Raw genomic sequence first — 19,236 nt, 5'->3', positions numbered from 1 at the left:
TATATATGGGTGTTCTTAGCCAAAAGGTACTCTATTGCTGCCCAGGGCACCCCCCCCCTCCCCCAGCGCCCTGCACCCTACAGTGACCGGAGTTTGTAAGTGTGCTGTGGGAGCAATGGCGCACAGCTGCGGTGCTGTGCGCTACCTTAGTGAAGACAGGAGTCTTCATGCCGCCGCTTTCGAAGTCTTCTTGTCTTCTCTGGACTTCAGTGCTTCTGGCTCTGTGAGGGGGACAGCGGCGCGGCTCCGGGAACAGACGATCGAGGACAGGTGCCTGTGTTCGATCCCTCTGGAGCTAATGGTGTCCAGTAGCCTAGAAGCGCAACCTAGCTGCAAGCAGGCAGGTTTGCTTCTCTCCCCTCAGTCCCTCGTAGCAGTGAGTCTGTTGCCAGCAGAGCTCACTGAAAATAAAAAACCTAACAAATACTTTCTTTTCTAGCAGGCTCAGGAGAGCCCACTAGGTGCATCCAGCTCTGGCCGGGCACAGATTCTAACTGAGGTCTGGAGGAGGGGCATAGAGGGAGGAGCCAGTGAACACCAGATATAGTACCTAATCTTTCTTTAAAGTGCCCAGTCTCCTGCGGAGCCCGTCTATTCCCCATGGTCCTTACGGAGTCCCCAGCATCCACTTAGGACGTTAGAGAAAAATAGATATTGTTTTATAAATGACTTTAAAAAAAAGTTATTTTCTTTGTATGTATTGCTATTTTAGGAAACAGTAAGGATGATGAACAAAAAACAATAATAATCACACCCTATACGTGTAATAAAACCAATTTTACTTTACACCCACGCAGGAAAAACTGTAAGAGTGAAAGTGAAACTAGGGATAGGGGATTTCCATCCACAAGGAACACTAAAGGGCCCTACAGACTCGGCGACCCGCCGCCGAGCTGCCCGACCGCCATGGCAGACGGGCGACCCGGCGGCGAGGGGGAGGTGACGTCACCCAGCTCCATAGCAATGCATGGTAATATGGACGAGATTGTCCATATTGGCCTGCATGCACAAGCGACGGGGCACCAACGATGAACGAGCGCGGGGCCACGCATTGCGCATCGTTGGTGCCTACACACTTAACAATATGAACGAGTTCTCGCTCATTAATGAACGAGAACGTTCATATCACGCAGTGTTATCTGCCAGTGTGTAGGGCCCTTAATATTTTTCCTTTATATGTAACTCTGATCTATCCCAGCTGGATCACTAAAAGAAGCCTAAAAATAAAGGAAATTAGAGCCCTATTTATCAATACTATTTTTACTACAGCAATGTGAAAATGGGAGTTTTCACACCCTTTCCACGTTGTTTTATTTTCACTGAAATGTATTAAAGGGCTTTTGGAGCAGTTTTCATGAAAAACTACTCCAAGCCCTATGATTGGCATTTTTTTTGTAAGCAGATCACATTTTCTATACTTGTAATGGGAAATGCCATCTGCTCAGATTTGCTAAAAATAAATTGTGAAAAAATACCGGAGGGAGCCCTGCGATGACAATGCCATCTGGAGTTGGCGTTGTCCATGGTTCCCTCGGGTTCCACGACTCCTCCTCCTCCTCTATGACAGTTGGGAGCCGGCATCTGTGATCAGCCATGTATGTATAATGAGACCACAGGCTAATCAAAGTTTTGTTTTTTAAATCACTTACAAGTAGGGAGGGCGATCCCGGGATAGGGGCGATCCCAGGATTTAGGCCAAAAAACATCCGGGATTCAATACCGGGATTGGAAGCTCCAATTCCAGGGATTGCGAAATTTGCCTGCCCCATTGTTGGTTTTTGTAAAGCCGGGCAGCGTTGAGCATCTTCAAGAGGCTCAGACACTGCCAGGCTCCCCCTGCCCCCAGCAGTGCGTTCTGCACAGCGTGACATGATGTCAGAGGTCATGCTGCGCAGTCTGACGCCAGCCACACGGGCTGCACCTCACCGTACGCACCTCGCTGCCTGCAAGCATTCCCACCCACAATGGTGAGTATTTATGTGGGCTGGTCTGGGGTGGGCGGGTCTTCAACCTAATCCCGGGAATCCCAGATTAACCTTTTTTCAATCTCGATATACGGGATTGAAAAAAAAAGGCCCGGGATTGGCCTCCCAATTTGCAAGCTGTGGAACCAAGGACCGCTGATCGGTGACCTGGTGAGTTCCTCCATGACTCCGGTCATCTGGTCTCCAGCTTCCTGCTCTTTGCATGCACAGCACGTTCTCGAGGTATTTCGTGAAAAATATCCAGAGAATTGTGCGGAGAGGATTCGCAGGGACAGAGCTTTCTCGCAAACTCTACCTCTGCATGTGATAACGGATGCATCGTTGTGATGTATTCAATTGCGAGTTTGGGCGATTTTATCACATCCCATCTGCATACCTCCCAACTTTTAGTATTACAGATGCGGGACTTTAAAAAGGGGGCATGGCCTCGGTAAAAGGGGGAGGCTTTTCGGCAATGTCGCAACCACCTGCCACGCCTCCCGTTTTCGCCACAGTGGGGGAAGGCCAGCGCTCTGTGAGCTGCTGGCATGCCCCCAAACCCTCCATCTCCTGCGCACATAGTCTATTCAACGCTGCTCTACAGCAGAGCGGTGAGTGACAGGACCCTCCCACCCCTAGACACTGCTGCCTGCGGGTGGGACAGCGGGACAGTTCCCGCCCTCCCCCCCCCCCCCCCCCCCCCCAAAAAAAAAGAGGGACTGTCCTGCGAAAATTGGGACAGTTGGGAGGTATGCATCTGTAAAAATGTAATATACCCCGCACCGAAAACAAATAGATTATTGCATACTAATAAACCAGCTAACTAATAATTTTCCCATAATAATTTGGGTTTATTGAGCTGGAGGTGCTCCAACAATCACATTTAGACCTGATAGACACACAGAAACCGGCAGATGCCGGAAAAAACAGGGATTGCCTTTTTTGGAGCACTCTTTTTTAAATAAATGAATTTTAAATTGATATGATTGGTGATTTAAAACGTAACTTTTAATGACATTCTTTAAAATAAAGGGGGTGAAAATTTAATTCATAGCTGTCACATACCTTGACACGCATCCCCAAAAATTCATAAGCAAATGGCTATTTTAATAATTCATAAATGTATAATTATCATTATGGTGACTAGTATTGAGTGTGAAAAAATCTTTCTAAACGCATCAACCCGGGTAACCCTTTCACACTGCACCTGTCCGGTAATAACCCGGGAATAACCGTTCTTTATTCCTGGGTTGAGTTACTGGGTCAGATGACCCGGGAATTTGGGAGTGACCCTTTCACTCCGCACAGCGACCCAGCAATAAACCTGGTCAATACCGGGTTATTTTTGCGGTCTGAAAGGGGTATCACACACTCCCCCTCCTCATTTCCCATGTAATACATATTCCCTGCACATTACACATGTGCCCTGTATGGAGGAGAAGGTGGCTCCCCCAATGAGGACTCTGATCATTTCTCATTCATTAGTTTTGCAGTATAGTAACAGACAGCAGCTGATCCTTTCGTTTCACCGATGAGTGTCACTGTGACTCGGGACTGGAGACAGATGGGTTTTGAGGCCCTGCATGAAGCTACAGAGAAGGTAATTACTACATAGCATATAGTTAGCAGTAGGAATTACAAATAACCTCAAGGAAACCAAGATAATGATGTGTGACATTAAAGGTAAAGCTGAGATCTTCACAGGTGACCTTGGGGTCTACATCGGACACCACAATCTGCTAAACCCAGTTGAAGCATTACTTCCTAGATACAGAATCGTTCCTCTCTATATAAGGGGCATAGACTGATGGAGAATAATATCCTTACAGAGAATAGGCGACGGGCACAAAAACCATTAAGGACACTAGAGAATGCACAGCCAGCAATATCAGTGGGAAACCACGTAGGCAGAGACAGAGGAAACACAACATAAAAAGCAATGTGCATACTGTAGTTGTATATGGTTTATATGGTACTGCTGCAAAGATAAGCGTGCAAGGAGAGGGGAACTTGGGAAGCAGTGGTCTAATAGAAAGCGGGTTGGGGGGAAATCCATCATTCAAATGGTTAGCCATCGCTGTGATCTGCATATCAATATACCGCCCAGATATCTGCCTTACACAGAGGCACATATTCAGGTTGGTCACCATTACTCTCGCACTGTGTGCACGGAATGTAGGGGGTAATTCAGACTGGATCGCGCAAGTGATTGCAGTCTGAATTACTCTGTGGAATACGCGTGCGCACCCCAGGAGCCTAGTGATATGCTATCGGCATCTCACTGGCTGCGATCGCCTCAGCCTGATTGACAGGCAGAGGCGGCCGCGAGGGGACGTGCCAGCGGCGTTAGAACACCGTTGGCGGGGCGCAGCCTGGACAATGGAGGTATGTCCAGACCGTGGGGGGTGGGACGTGGCGGTTGTGTGACGTCACACGCAGCCGCTGTGACCCGGGACACGACAGGTAGCTCCCTGCCAGCGCGCAGGAGCTGCGCAGGTAGGGAGCTACCTACCAGGTACAAAAGCATCGACGCCATGCAATGCTTTTGTACCTGTGCGGTGTACCTGTGCGGGGTGGGGTGCAGACTAGTCCCGTGGTGTACCTGTGCGGGGCGGACTAGTCCTGAGCTGGTTGTCCCCCCGCGTGTCAGAATAAATGAGCTTAGCACATCTACGATCAACTCTAAATCACCCCCCTAAAAGCGGATATTCCGCATGGACACGCTTGTGCAAAAGGCCTTTATCAGCACAGTCAGTGCATGCTTGTAACAGCCCAATCCTTGGTGCAACAGACCCATATGAAGTCAGTCGGATCTCTGCCTGCGCATTCAGCACAGCCTATAACTGCAACTAGATGCCCTCGCAAACCTTAGCTGACATGAGAACGCCCCATTGCAGCATAGTTACACCCATTCAGCCACAAAGGAGTTAAGCAATGCTAGAAAAATTGCGCGATCAGTCCGCAAAAATTAACAAGCGTGCAACTTGAAATTGGCTCCAAAAAGGTTTTTTTAAAACGCAGATTTCATAGTGACATTAAGGGGTCGATTCAATTAGTCAAAGGCCGGCGTACATTGTACGGACAGTCATATGCCGCACTTACAGGCCCCATAGGGCTGCTTCCAAAAAACTGTCGTTTAGGTAGGGGGCGAGATGAGGTGGCGTTCCTGGAGTTTCCATGGCGTTGCAGCAGCACTTCGCCCCCGCTCGCAGCCAACTGAACTGACCCCTAAGAATGCTCCAATACAGATATTTAAGATAAGCTAATACTTGTAATATATGAGTCAGTGTGTTTCTACCTCCTGATACTAGTAATGGAAAGATCTTTCTCCGTACTGTCACTGCAGGCGTGTCATTTGCATACTTGCACTTAATAAACCAAAGAGAAAAGTATACGGCCATACGTAGCGGTAATTTAGAAGTTTCCGAGTGTGAGAGTGATTTATGGCTGCAGCAATAAAATGTAACCACACGTCCACCCCTACAATGCACAGCTCATCTCACAATGTCACACAAACAGGGCAATCTTGTGCGTTTTCTCACACTATATTATTTATGATCATATAGCCTCCCATATTATTTGTGTCCATTGCACAAGTGTTAGTGGCACGTGGCAGGGTGGACAAATTTTTTATGGATTTGCTGGCTTTTACCAACATTGATTATTCTTACTGGTGCTTCCTGGCTAAACCAGCGACTCCGTGTTCTCAGGGTATCCGGAATCCAGGTCGGCACCAATCTGTCTACACACCTTAGGTCGACGTCAGAAATAGGTCGACCCGGACAAAAGGTCGACATGGACAAAGTCGACATGAAAAAAGGTCGACATTAGTTTTTCACATTATATTCATTTTGTGAACTTTTTCATACTTTACGATCCACGTGGACTACGATTGGGAATGGTAACCTGCGCCGAGCACAGCGGTTGCAGAGCGAGCCACCTTGCCCGAAGAATGGTGAGTGAAACAAGCCACGTGAGGGGACATGGTGCACTATTTGGGGTTCCCAGTCACATTTCAAAGAAAACGACACGAAAAAATATATAAAAAAAAACTCATGTCGACCTTTGTCCATGTTGAGTTTCTTTGGCCGTGTCGACCTATTTGTGGTGTCGACCTAAGGTGTGTCGACCTTGAGTCCAAGACCCGTCCTCAGTTGGAGGAGGGTAATTGTGCCACCTTCTCGCAGTACTCCTCGGACAATGTCTACCTCATGTCCCACCTATGCTGGTCACTGGGCTGGCGTCTTCCTGAGCGATTACGGATAATTAGGACAGCTGGGAAATGAATTAAATATAAGCTGTTAACTCGCAGAAACACAAAAAAGCAGGACAAGCATTGCCGCAGGAACAAGCTGGATCTATGAGTCATTGCATTGTTTGTTTCAGTTCTGTTCCCAGGACATAGACAAAGCTCCAAAATGAGGCCCAATTTACTAGGCTTCCTTTTATAGAAGTCTGTGGTTAGGCAGATGGATAGACCCCTCATCCAATCCAAACAGTCCATAATTAGTCCAAAACTACAACTGTATAACTTCCCGTCACCCCAGCACCTGAGCCTATGCTCGAAGATCTAGAGCCTGATTCCAATTTGTAAGGGAAGTGACTATGCAATACCGTACAAATGAAATACAAATGTAGGAGGTGTCTGTAGGAGATAGACTCCCCCTGCACGTATCTCACGGTTGCAACTCACGATGGTAGCATCCTTTGGTCAGCCTGCGGCTGGGGGGAGGGGGGGTGCGAGCTATATCGCAAGACCCGTTCTTGTACAGACCACAAACCATCGTATTTGCACATACAGGTAGGTCAAGATTAGAAACCAAAAACAGCTCACAGGCCACTCTGATCCACTGCGACAGCTTCCTGCATGGACACCAACAAACCACTGTCCACCTGTTCCTTAGAACCCTGTCTGGAGCTGCTGGGAAAGCCTTACATGGCCGGGCTTCTCGCACTAATAGGTGAATGTATAGCTATAGAAGGATAAAGAAACAGACATCACCCCGACTGCACATACACAACAACATTCATGTACAAAGCACAATAAGGGCAAAAATTGTCCCATGATGACCACAAGAGGTGGATAATGTGCGGGTGCTTGACATCTGATGCAAGATGAAGAGGACAAATGGTGTTCACCTTTTATTGGCCAGATGCGTCTGAACAGAGTAGAGGGCCCCGCCAATAAGGCTGTATGGAGGGCATTTCCGGCTGAACGCGACCTCCGGCTGTGATTAGACAGCTGTTAGATGCTGGCTCCAGCACATGCCTGTGTCCCCAGTCCTGCAGTGTTGTAAGCCTGGATCACTCATATACAATGCGGTCAGTGAGTGAGGGTGTAATAATGGAGTATGGGGACCTGCTACATTCAGTGATCTAACATGCAGTAACTGAGTGGTGTAATAATGAAAGAGGTGGTTAGAGGTGAGGGGACATGATGCAATCAGTGAAGGGTGAAGTAATATACTGTAATAGAATACAAGGAGGAAAAACAACAAATAATATAAGAGGCATAAATAAGGAATAAAAATATAGTGCTATGGATTGTATGAGGGAGGGGGTCTAAATCCACCTCTGCGTCTGAATCCCTCCCACTTAAGAGAATACTTTCATAATGTTGCAAACTACTATCAGTATGCTATATTAAGATTATCAATCAGCCTACAACAACAGAGAATATTTTCAATATCACTTGTGATGGGCAATGTTATGTGCTGCGTGTATTGATGTGAATTTAAATAAGATTTTAAACCTACCGGTAAATCTTTTTCTCCTAGTCCGTAGAGGATCCTGGGGACTCCGTAAGGACCATGGGGTATAGACGGGCTCCGCAGGAGACATGGGCACTATAAAGAACTTTAGAATGGATGTGCACTGGCTCCTCCCTCTATGCCCCTCCTCCAGACCTCAGTAAGAGAAACTGTGCCCAGAGGAGATGGACAATACAAGGAAAGGATTTTGTTAATCTAAGGGCAAGATTCATACCAGACCACACCATCCACACCGTATAACCTGGAATATACGCAACCAGTTCACAGTATGAACAAAACAGTATCAGCTAAAGACTGATCTCAACTGTAACATAACCCTTATGTAAGCAACAACTATATACAAGCCTTGCAGATTTTGTCCGCACTGGGACGGGCGCCCGGCATCCTCTACGGACTAGGAGAAAAAGATTTACCGGTAAGTTTAAAATCTTATTTTCTCTTACGTCCTAGAGGATGCTGGGGACTCCGTAAGGACCATGGGGATTATACCAAAGCTCCAAACCGGGCGGGAGAGTGCGGATGACTCTGCAGCACCGAATGAGCAAACATGAGGTCCTCCTCAGCCAGGGTATCAAACTTGTAGAATTTTGCAAAAGTGTTTGAACCCGACCAAGAAGCCGCTCGGCAAAGCTGTAAGGCCGAGACGCCTCGGGCAGCCGCCCAAGAAGAGCCCACCTTCCTAGTGGAATGGGCCTTAACTGAATTTGGTAACGGCAATCCAGCCGTAGAATGAGCCTGCTGAATCGTGTTACAGATCCAGCGAACAATAGTCTGCTTAGAAGCAAGAGTGCCAACCTTGTTGGCTGCATACAGGACAAACAATGTCTCTGTTTTCCTAACCCGAGCCGTCCTGGCTACGTAAATATTTAAGGCCCTGACTACATCAAGGGATTTGGAATCCTCCAAGTCTCCCGTAGCCACAGGCACCACAATAGGTTGGTTCATATGAAACGATGACACCACCTTAGGCAAAAATTGAGGACGAGTCCTCAACTCTGCTCTATCCTCATGGAAAATGAGATAGGGGCTCTTATGACCACTTTCCAAGTGAGAAACTTTAATTCAACTGTTTGAAAAGGTTCAAACCAGTGAGATTTTAGGAAACTGTAACACCACGTTAAGGTCCCATGGTGCCACTGGGGGCACAAAAGGAGGTTGGATGTGTAGCACTCCCTTTACAAAAGTTTGGACTTCTGGGAGAGAAGCCAATTCCTTCTGGAAGAATATAGGGGGTAATTCCAAGTTGATCGCAGCAGGAAATATGGAGGATATATGGAGACATGAAGGTATGCATCCTTTATGTCCAGTGACACCATAAAATCCCCCCCTTCAAGACTGGAGATCACTGCCCGGAGCGATTCCATCTTGAATTTGAACCTTTTCAAGTACAGGTTGAATAGTACCCTTTTCCCTGTTGGACTAGGGGAACCGTGACAATCACTTGCTGTTGACACAGCTTTTGAATTGCAACTAACACTACTTCCCTCTCTGGGGGAGAAGCTGGCAAGGACGATTTGAAAAATCGTCGAGGGGGCACCTCTTCGAATTCTAGTTTGTAGCCTTGGTATACAATTTCCATCGCCCAAGGATCCACGTCTGACAGAAGCCAGACCTGGCTGAAGAGTCGAAGACGTGCCCCCACCGGTGCGGACTCCCTCAGTGGAGCCCCAGCGTCATGCGGTGGATTTAGTAGAAGCCGGGGAGGACTTCTGTTCCTGGGAGCTAGCCGAAGCAGGCGTTTTTTCCCCTCTACCCTTACCTCTGGCGAGGAAGGATGAGCCCCGACCTCTTCTGAACTTTTGCGACCGAAAGGGCTGCATCTGATATTGTGGAGTTTTCTTTTGCTGTGGGGGAACAAAAGGCAAAAAGGTAGCTTTACCCGCGGTAGCTGTGGAAACCAGGTCCGCGAGACCTTCCCCAAATAAAACCTCACCCTTGTAAGGTAAAACTTCCATATGCTTCTTTGAGTCTGCATCACCCGTCCATTGGCGGGTCCACAGGGCTCGCCTAGCAGAAATCGCCATGGCGTTTGGCTCTTGAACCTAGCAGCCCAACGTCTCTCTGAGCGTCTCTCATATATAAGACTGCGTCTTTAATGTGACCTAAGGTCAATAAAATGGTATCCCTATCTAGGGTATCAATGTCAGCTGACAAGGTATCTGTCCAAGCTGCAATCGCGCTACATACCCATGCCGATGCTATTGCCGGTCTGAGTAAAGCCCCCGTATGTGCATAAATAGATTTTAAGGTAGTTTCCTGTCTGCGATCAGCAGGATCCTTGAGGGCTGCTGTGTCTGGAGACGGTAGCGCCACCTTCTTGGAGAAGCGCGTTAAAGCCTTGTCCACCCTGGGCGAAGATTCCCACCGTACCCTGTCCTGTGCAGGGAAAGGATACGCCATAAGAATCCTCTTGAGAATCTGCAGTTTTTTGTCTGGAGTTTCCCAAGCTTTTTCAAATAACTCGTTCAGCTCATGAGATGGGGGAAAGGTTACCTCAGGTTTCTTTTCCTTATACATGCGCACCCTCGTGTCAGGGACAGAGGGGTCATCTGTGATATGCAAAACATCTTTTATTGCAATAATCATATAATGAATACTTTTGGCCACCCTTGGGTGTAACCTTGCATCATCGTAGTCGACACTGGAGTCAGAATCCGTGTCGGTATCAGTGTCTGCTATTTGGGATAGAGAATGTTTTTGAGACCCTGCAGGGCCCTGTGACCTAGTCAAATCCATGGATTGACTCCCTGTTTTTTCCCTGGACTCTGCTTTGTCCAACCTCTTATGCAATAAGGTCACATTTGCATTTAAAACATTCCACATGTCCAACCAATCAGGTGTCGGCGTTGCCGACGGAGACACCCCAATCATCTGCTCCACCTCCTCCTTAGATGAGCCTTCCGCTTCAGACATGCCGACACACTCGTACCGACAACCCCACACACACAGGGATATCTGGAGATAGTCCCCCAATAAGGCCCTTAGGAAGGACAGAGAGAAAGTATGCCAGCACACACCCAGCGCCAACTGACACTGGAACACAAATTCCCAGAATACAATTATGTATAAAACACTCACTGCGCCTTACAAGTGCCCCCCCCTCTTTTTTGCCCTGTGTCACCGTGTTCAGCAGGGGAGAGTCCGGGGAGCCAGCTTCTCTGCAGTGCTCTGTGGAGAAAATGGCGCTGGTTAGTGCTGTGGGACCAAGCTCCGCCCCCTCCAGCGGCAGGCTTCGGTCCTTTATAATACTGGCGGGGGATTTATATAACTACTGCCTCCACAGCCTATTATACTCATATGCCAGCCTTAGAGGTTTATATTGCTGCCCAGGGCGCCCCCCCTGCGCCCTGCACCCATCAGTGCCTGCTAGTGTGTGTTGTGTGGGAGCAATGGCGCGCAGCGGCTTACCTCAGGGAAGATCTGAAGTCTTCTGCCGCCTTGAAGTCTTCTTTTCTTCTTATACTCACCCGGCTTCTATCTTCCTGCTCTGCGATCCTGGTGTAACCCAGGCACATATACTACTGCTCTCACCTGGTGTAACCCAGGCGCATACACTACTGCTCTCTCCTGGTGTAACCCAGGCGCATACACTACTGCTCTCTCTTGGTGTAACCCAGGCGCATCTACGACTGCTCTCTCCTGGTGTAACCCAGGCGCATATACTACTGCTCTCCTGGTGTAACCCAGGCACATATACTTCTGCTTTCACCTGGTGTAACCCAGGCACATATACTACTGCTCTCTCCTGGTGTAACCCAGGCACATATACTACTGCTCTCCTGGTGTAACCCAGGCACATATACTACTGCTCTCACCTGGTGTAACCCAGGCACATATACTACTGCTCTCACCTGGTGTAACCCAGGCACATATACTACTGCTCTCCTGGTGTAACCCAGGCGCATCTACTACTGCTCTCTCCTGGTGTAACCCAGGCGCATCTACTATGTCACAATTCGTTTGGAATTCCCTCTGTAGGAACATATTCACAGGGACTGATGTTCTCGGTACAATAGCAGGTTTATTTATACAGGGTAAACAGTGTACAACTGTAAACAATAAGTAAAAACCAGGAATGATTGGAGAACACAAAATGAAAGGGAGAACTGAAATTGCACTTGCAATGCTGGGAGTCTGGGAAGTACTTGGCAGTACTGGATACTTGGGTACACACTTGTGATGCTGGGATTGGAAACTCACTTGTGATACTGGGGACTGAGGAAACACGGAGACACTGTGGACTGTGAAGGCACTTGTAACACTGTAGACTGTATAGACACTGTAATAGGATTGTTCTGTAGCAGAATTAGCACCATAGCAGGATGCACTTTAGTAGAGAATGCGGGGTTGCAGGATTGCACTGTAGAAGATTAGCACCGTAGCAGGAAGCACTTTAGCAGAGATGCGGCATTGCAGGATTGCACTGTAGAAGGTTAGCACCGTTGCAGTAAACACTTTAGCAGAGATGCCGCATTGCAGGATAGCACTGCAGTAGAGTATGCAATGTAGCAGGATAACGGGATTGCACTGTAGCAGGATCACAGGATAGCACTATAGTAGAGTATGCAACGTAGAAAAGTACTAGGAAGGAAAGAATTGTCTCTTTGTTGGTGCGCCAACAAAGAGACAATTCTTTCCTTCCTAGTACTTTTCTTCCATTTTTATTGTTTATGGCGGCACCCCCATATAACATCATGAATTGATCTATGATAATGAAATTGGGGAATGATATCAATTTACCATAGGTATTATTAATTTGACATGAGTCCAGTGCAGAGGTTCTCTACCCTTCCCCCTTTTCCTTGAATCTATAACCAGAGTATGCAATGTAACAGGATAACGGGATTGCACTGTAGCAGGATCACAGGATAGCACTGTAGTAGAGTATGCAACATAGCAGGATAACGGGATTGCACTGTAGCAGGAAAACAGGATAGCACTGTAGTAGAGTATGCAATGTAGCAGGATAACGGGATTGCACTGTAGCAGGATCACAGGATAGCACTGTAGTAGAGTATGCAACATAACAGGATAACGGGATTGCATTGTAGCAGGATCACAGGATAGCACTGTAGTAGAGTATGCAACGTAGCAGGATAACGGGATTGCACTGTAGCAGAGTAGCTACACAGGATAGCTGTTGGAGCCCGACAGTACTATGGATGATGTTAGCAGTAGAGACCAGCATAACAAGGAACAGGATGAACTGACAACTGGGAACCTGTGTGGCTGGCCTATATAGTGAGTTCAGATGCTGCTCACAGCTGTGGTAACAGCTAATTAAAAAGCTGCAGATACAGAGCAGAGTGCTGAGCACCAGAGCAGAGGGCGCCACCCCAGGCACGCAGAAGAAACTGCATGGATCGTGTCATACTACTGCTCTCTCCCAATGTAACCCAGGAGCATCTACTACTGCTCTCTCCCGATGTAACCCAGGTGCATCTACTACTGCTCTCTCCTGGTGTAACCCAGGCACATATACTACTGCTCTCTCCCAATGTAACCCAGGCACATATACTACTGTTCTCTCCCAATGTAACCCAGGCACATATACTACTGTTCTCTCCCGGTGTAACCCAGGCACATATACTACTGCTCTCACCTGGTGTAACCCAGGCACATATACTACTGCTCTCTCCCAGTGTAACCCAGGCGCATATACTACTTCTCTCTCCCGGTGTAACCCAGGCGCATATACTACTGCTCTCTCCCGGTGTAACCCAGGCACATATACTACTGCTCTCTCCTGGTGTAACCCAGGCACATATACTACTGTTCTCTCCTGGTGTAACCCAGGCATATATACTACTGTTCTCTCCTGGTGAAACCAGGCACATATACTACTGCTCTCTCCCGGTGTAACCCAGGCACATATACTACTGCTCTCACCTGGTGTAACCCAGGCTCATATACTACTGCTCTCTCCTGGTGTAACCCAGGCACATATACTACTGCTTTCTCCCAGTGCAACCCATGCTTACTTGCATACTTTCACATATCCTCATAATGCACAATGGCAGCTACGCCATAGCGTCCGCAAATTAATCGAACAGCTCAGGGGGCATTACATGCGATGACGCAGGACCAGTTCTGTGCAGGGGCTCCACCATCATAGATGTACGCAAACCAGAAATAGAGGAACCAGCTTCTTGCACGTGGTATACTTTGTCAAAAAGAACAGAATAGTCGATGTTTGGTTCATTTTTGAGGTTTTTTTTATCGATTCTGAATGGAACTGACAAATCAACTGACTTTACAGTTTAAAAATAAACAATAAAAAAAAAAAAATGAACAACATCAGTTTTAAAATCGACTTAGTAAATAAGGAATTTAGACCTTGAAATGCGCTGCTGATCGATTTTTAGATCGATTTAAAATCAATCTTTAGTTCATTTACCCCCAGGTGCTAATTGTATGCAGCCGCATTAGTATTCCCGAATGTTCATTTTTAATTTGTAAACAAAAAAACGTTTGTCTAGCTCTACGGTAACTGAGCAGGTACACCAATGACATTCTATGGGGAATTTGTAAACATCAACTTAATAAGAACTAAAATAAAAACCCTGCCATAGCCACTCAGCTAAGAGGGTACCCCCAGGAAATTCACCCCCCTGATGCCACCCCCTGAGCAAATAACCACCCCACCTCTGTAGCCAGACCGCTACCCCTCTCTGAAGCCACAGACATACCAGGCACGGTCAGGCACACCAAGACAGGCAGTCATCACACAGGGACCAGCGGTTGCCATCGGCACTCCTGTGCATGAAATGAACGCCACAGTAATAAGCACACCCTCAAATCTCCGCTGGGGCTGCTAGGGGACGGACGAGGACCTGCTTCCTCCCTCCCCATATTCTGGTCACCCAGCTGCAAAATCTGGTCGCCATGGCGACCTGGCCCTCAGAATTTGTTGAGCGCTGCTCTTAAGTTATTAATGGCTGTTGTAATTGATGCTGTAAACGTGTACTGTACTTGTGTACTGACCATACAATGCATTCTCCAATAGGCAGAAAGAAGAACAAAGACATTATTCAAAACATCTCAAGTTATGGAACCAAACGACCTCTTCAATGACTGACCAGAGTGTGACAATGTATGGTCACTATTAGTAGTGTAAATAAAAATGTATGTTTGAGTTTTCAAAAAAAATCACATAAAAGCATTACAGACGGCTAATAGTTTCCAGGAAATCAGCACTGCCGAGATCGCTCAAAGAATGTGGTTAATAAAGCTCTCTGAAAGGCATAACACGTACAAGACCAGTTCTGCAGCATTGTACATTTGTAACACATACATAAATTTTATATATATATATATATATATATATATATACACACACACACACAAAATGCTGCAAAGTTAGAATGCTTTCAAAAATAGAAGTGTTAATAGTTTATTTTTTTCAATTAACAAAATGCAAAGTGAATGAACAAAAGAGACATCTAACTCAAATCAATATTTGGTGTGACCACCCTTTGCCTTCAAAACAGCATCAATTCTTCTAGGTACACTTGCACAAAGTCAGGGATTTTGTAGGATTATTGGGGGTAATTCAGATCTGATCATAGATGTGCTAAATTTAGCACATCTACGATCACTTGCTCTGACATGCGGGGGGGCGGCCAGCACAGGGCTAGTCCGCCCTGCATGTCAGACCCTGCACCCCCCGGCACGGGTGCAAAAGAATCGCACGCCGGCGATGCTTTTGCACCTAGCGAGTAGCTTTCTGTGCGTCCCAGGTCGCATCGGATGCGTGTGACGTCACGCAGCTGCCTCGGCCCGCCCTCACAACGGTCCGGACACGCCTACGTTCTCCGGACCATGCCCCGCCAATGGCATTCCAACGGCGTTGGCACGCCCCCTCCCGCCCCGCCTGCCTGCTATTGTACCTGGCAAGTATCTCCCTACCTGCGCAGGGAGCTACCCGCCCGCGTCCCGGGTCGCAGCGGCTGCTTGTGACATCACGCAGCCGCCGCCGCCACCCCCTGCACCCCCAACAGTCCGGACACGTTTGCGTTGTACGGACCGTGCCCCGCCAACAGCATTCTAACGCTGTTGAAACACCCCCTCCCGCCCCGTGACTGCCTCTGCCTGTCAATCAGGCAGAGGCGATCGCAGCCCGAGATGCTATTAGCACCTCACTGGGCTGCCGGGGTGCCGCGATACAGTCTGAATTATCCCCATAGTCAGGTATATGATTAACCAATCACACCAAACAAGTGATAATGATCATCATTGTCATATATATGTTGTCATTAACTGGAACAGAAACAGCTGTGTAGGAAACTTAAAACTGGGTGAGAAACAGCCAAACTTTGCTGCCAAGATGAGGTTGTGGAAGACAGTTTCTTGTCACAAGTCATACACCATGGCAATACTGAGAACAGCAACAAGACACAAGGCAGTGATACTGTATCAGCAAGGTCTCTCCCAGGCAAAGATTTCAAAGCAGACTGGGGTTTCAAGATGCGCTGTTCAAGCTCTTTTGAACAGGCAACGTCGAGGACTGTAGACGCAGTGGACCACCAAAGAAACTTAGGGGGTGATTCAGACCTGATCGCACGCAGGCTATTTTTTGCACTGCAGCGATCAGGTAGTCGCCGCCTACAGGGGAGGGGCTAATCGCTGTGCAGAGTTATTAACGCTTGTGCAGAGAGCTGCACAAACTAAACTTTGTGCGGTCTCTGCACAGCTCAGGACTCACTCAGCCGCTGCAATAATCCTGGACGGAGCTGACATCAGGAACCCTCCCTGGAAACGGTCGGGCACGCCTGTGTTTTCCTGGACACTCCCTGAAAACGGTGAGTTGCCGCCCTCGAACGCCTTCTTCCTGTCAATCTTCTTGCGATCGACGCTGCGATAGCTTTCTTCGTAGAATACGTCGCTATCCAGCGCAAAGAAGTCAGTTGCTGTGCTCACCACAGGTTCTATTCCCACTCTATGGGTGCCGTGGACACCCACGAGTGGTAATAGAACCTGTTAGTTGGCATGCCGACTGTAAGGATTTCAGGGGTCAGGATGCCGGAGTCTCCTGACAGCTGGTCACATGATGAGTGTCTGCAGGCAACAGGGATTCATGGTGGAGGTTCCTTGCAAGTTTGGGGCTGCATTTCAGCAAATGGGGATTTGGTCAGGATTAATGGTGTCCTTAATACTGAGAAATACAAGCAGGTACTTAGACTCCTCCCTGATGGTATTGCATGATGTATGATTGGCTCCAAATGTATTTCGCAGCAGGACAATGACCCCAAACATACAGCCAATGTCATTAAGAACTATCTCAAGCGTAAAGAAGAACAAGGAGTCCTGGAAGTGATGGCATGGCCCTCACAGAGCCCCGATCGCAACACTGAGTCTGCCTGGGATTACATGAATAGACAGAAGGATTTCAGCAAGCTTACATCCACAGAAGATCTGCGGTTAGTTCTCCAAGATGTTTAGAATAACCTCCCTGCCGAGTTCCTTCACAAACTGTGTGCAAGTGTACCTAGAAGAATTGATGCTGTTTTGACGGCAAAACGTGGTCACACTAAATATTGATGTGATTTAGATTTGTCCTCAGTTCATTCACGTTGCATTTTGTTAATTGAGAAAAATAAACTATTAACACTTCTTTTTTTTAAAGTATTCTTACTTTGCAGCATTATTTCTGGACCTGTCTAAAAATTTTTATATTACCGTATATACTCGAGTATAAGCCGACTTTTTCAGCACTTTTTTTTTGTGCTGAAAAAGCCACCTCGGCTTATACTCGAGTCAGCGTTAGGAGGGACACGGAGAGCACAGCACGCGGCTCTCCTGTGTCCCTCCTGCATCTCCGGCAGGAGCGGCGTCTGTGTGGTAAAAGAAGTCCACGAACCGGCACTTCCTTTAACACACGCCGCTGCCGCCGGAGACGCAGGAGGGACACAGGAGAGCCGCGCGCTGCGCTTTCCGTGTCCCTCCTTCAGAAGACAGCGCGGGAGCGACGGAGGGTAAGTATCTGGCACTGTGGGGCATATCTGGCACACCTGGCACTGTGGGGCATATCTGGCACACATGGCACTGTGGGGCATATCTGGCACACCTGGCACTGTGGGGCATATCTGGCACACCTGGCACTGTGGGGCACACCTGGCACTGTGGGGCACATCTGGCACTGTGGGGCATATCTGGCACTGTGGGGCATATCTGGCACATCTGGCACTGTGGGGCATATCTGGCACTGTGGGGCATATCTTGCACATCTGGCACTGTGGGGCATATCTGGCACTGTGGGGCATATCTGGCAGCATGAGGGCATATCTGGCACTGTGGGGCACATCTGGCACTATGAGGTCTGTGTACGGGTAGAGCTGCATTTCCCACCCTAGGCTTATACTCGAGTCAATACGTTTTCCCAGGTTTTTGTGGTAAAATTAGGTGCCTCAGCTTATATTCGGGTCAATTTATACTCGAGTATATACGGTATATATAAATACCCAGATTATAAGGCAACAAGCCAACACCAGACATAAAAACAACACAAACACTGCAAAGTGGGAAATAACGACGAAACATTCAAAAATATTTTGAACATTAAAAGGATAAATATAACCAAAAGAAATGTTTAATAGAAGTCTTCAAAGTATCTATGATAAAAAAAAAACCCACAACATCCAATTGAGGTATACAGCACTTTTGGAAATATACTGTGGCTTTCCTCTGGGTACTCCGGTTTCCTCCCACAATCCAAAAAATATACTGGTAGGTTAACTGGCTCCCAACAAAAATGAACCCTAGTGTGAATGTGTCTGTTTGTACATGTGATAGGGAATATAGATTGTAAGCTCCACTGGGGCAGGGACTGGTGTGAATGGGCAAATATTCACTGTACAGCGCTGCGGAATATGTGTGCGCTACATAAATAACTGGTAATAAATAAAATAATAAATAAGCGTAAATTGTTTCCCGTCTCTGGTTAAAGGTTAACAAAAGTATCATTTCAAATCTGCAAATAAGATGACCAAACACATTGTAAACAAAGTCCCGGATGAACGCCTTTCACTAGAACAAATGGAATTCACAATGAGGAAACTAAAAAGATGCATGTAACATAGTTTTGATTGCCCTTCTGTGCAGGTGATTTTTGCAATATTTGAGAATGTTTGGACAGAGACAGATGTGAGAAATTTCAACAACCTCCACAAAGTATAGTACTGCCTGTAATATTCAAACTACACCAGTCACACATTTTCCTAACATACTCACCAATTATTACATTGGTTCTACCTTACTTCTGTGTTATATACAGGTTTTATGTGCACATTCTTATTAGAGACCCAAAGACAACTAGCGGGACGTTCAGAATACTGTACATTATCACTAAATAACAAATACTAACACATTTATGGAACCTACACTTGCGGTTCATTACAATACAATAAAAATTAATTGAACCAAATTAGGAGAAATATCATAACACTCACCCCTGCCATCAGCAAATTGTCAGACAAATCCACGTGACATCACAAACGTACATA

The 19,236-nt window shown here is 47.2% G+C and overlaps 1 protein-coding gene across 2 annotated transcripts in view; it reads right to left on the bottom strand.

The window, feature by feature from the left end:
- Nucleotides 1-19,236, bottom strand: part of IFNAR1 (interferon alpha and beta receptor subunit 1) — a 116,088-nt gene that overhangs the window by 95,770 nt on the left and 1,082 nt on the right. The window lies entirely within an intron of this gene.

This window comes from Pseudophryne corroboree, chromosome 2, assembly GCF_028390025.1.
Source record: "Pseudophryne corroboree isolate aPseCor3 chromosome 2, aPseCor3.hap2, whole genome shotgun sequence".
Taxonomy (NCBI): domain Eukaryota; kingdom Metazoa; phylum Chordata; class Amphibia; order Anura; family Myobatrachidae; genus Pseudophryne; species Pseudophryne corroboree.
Note: the sequence above shows the minus strand (reverse complement) of the source record. Positions and strands in the feature narration are given on the sequence as shown.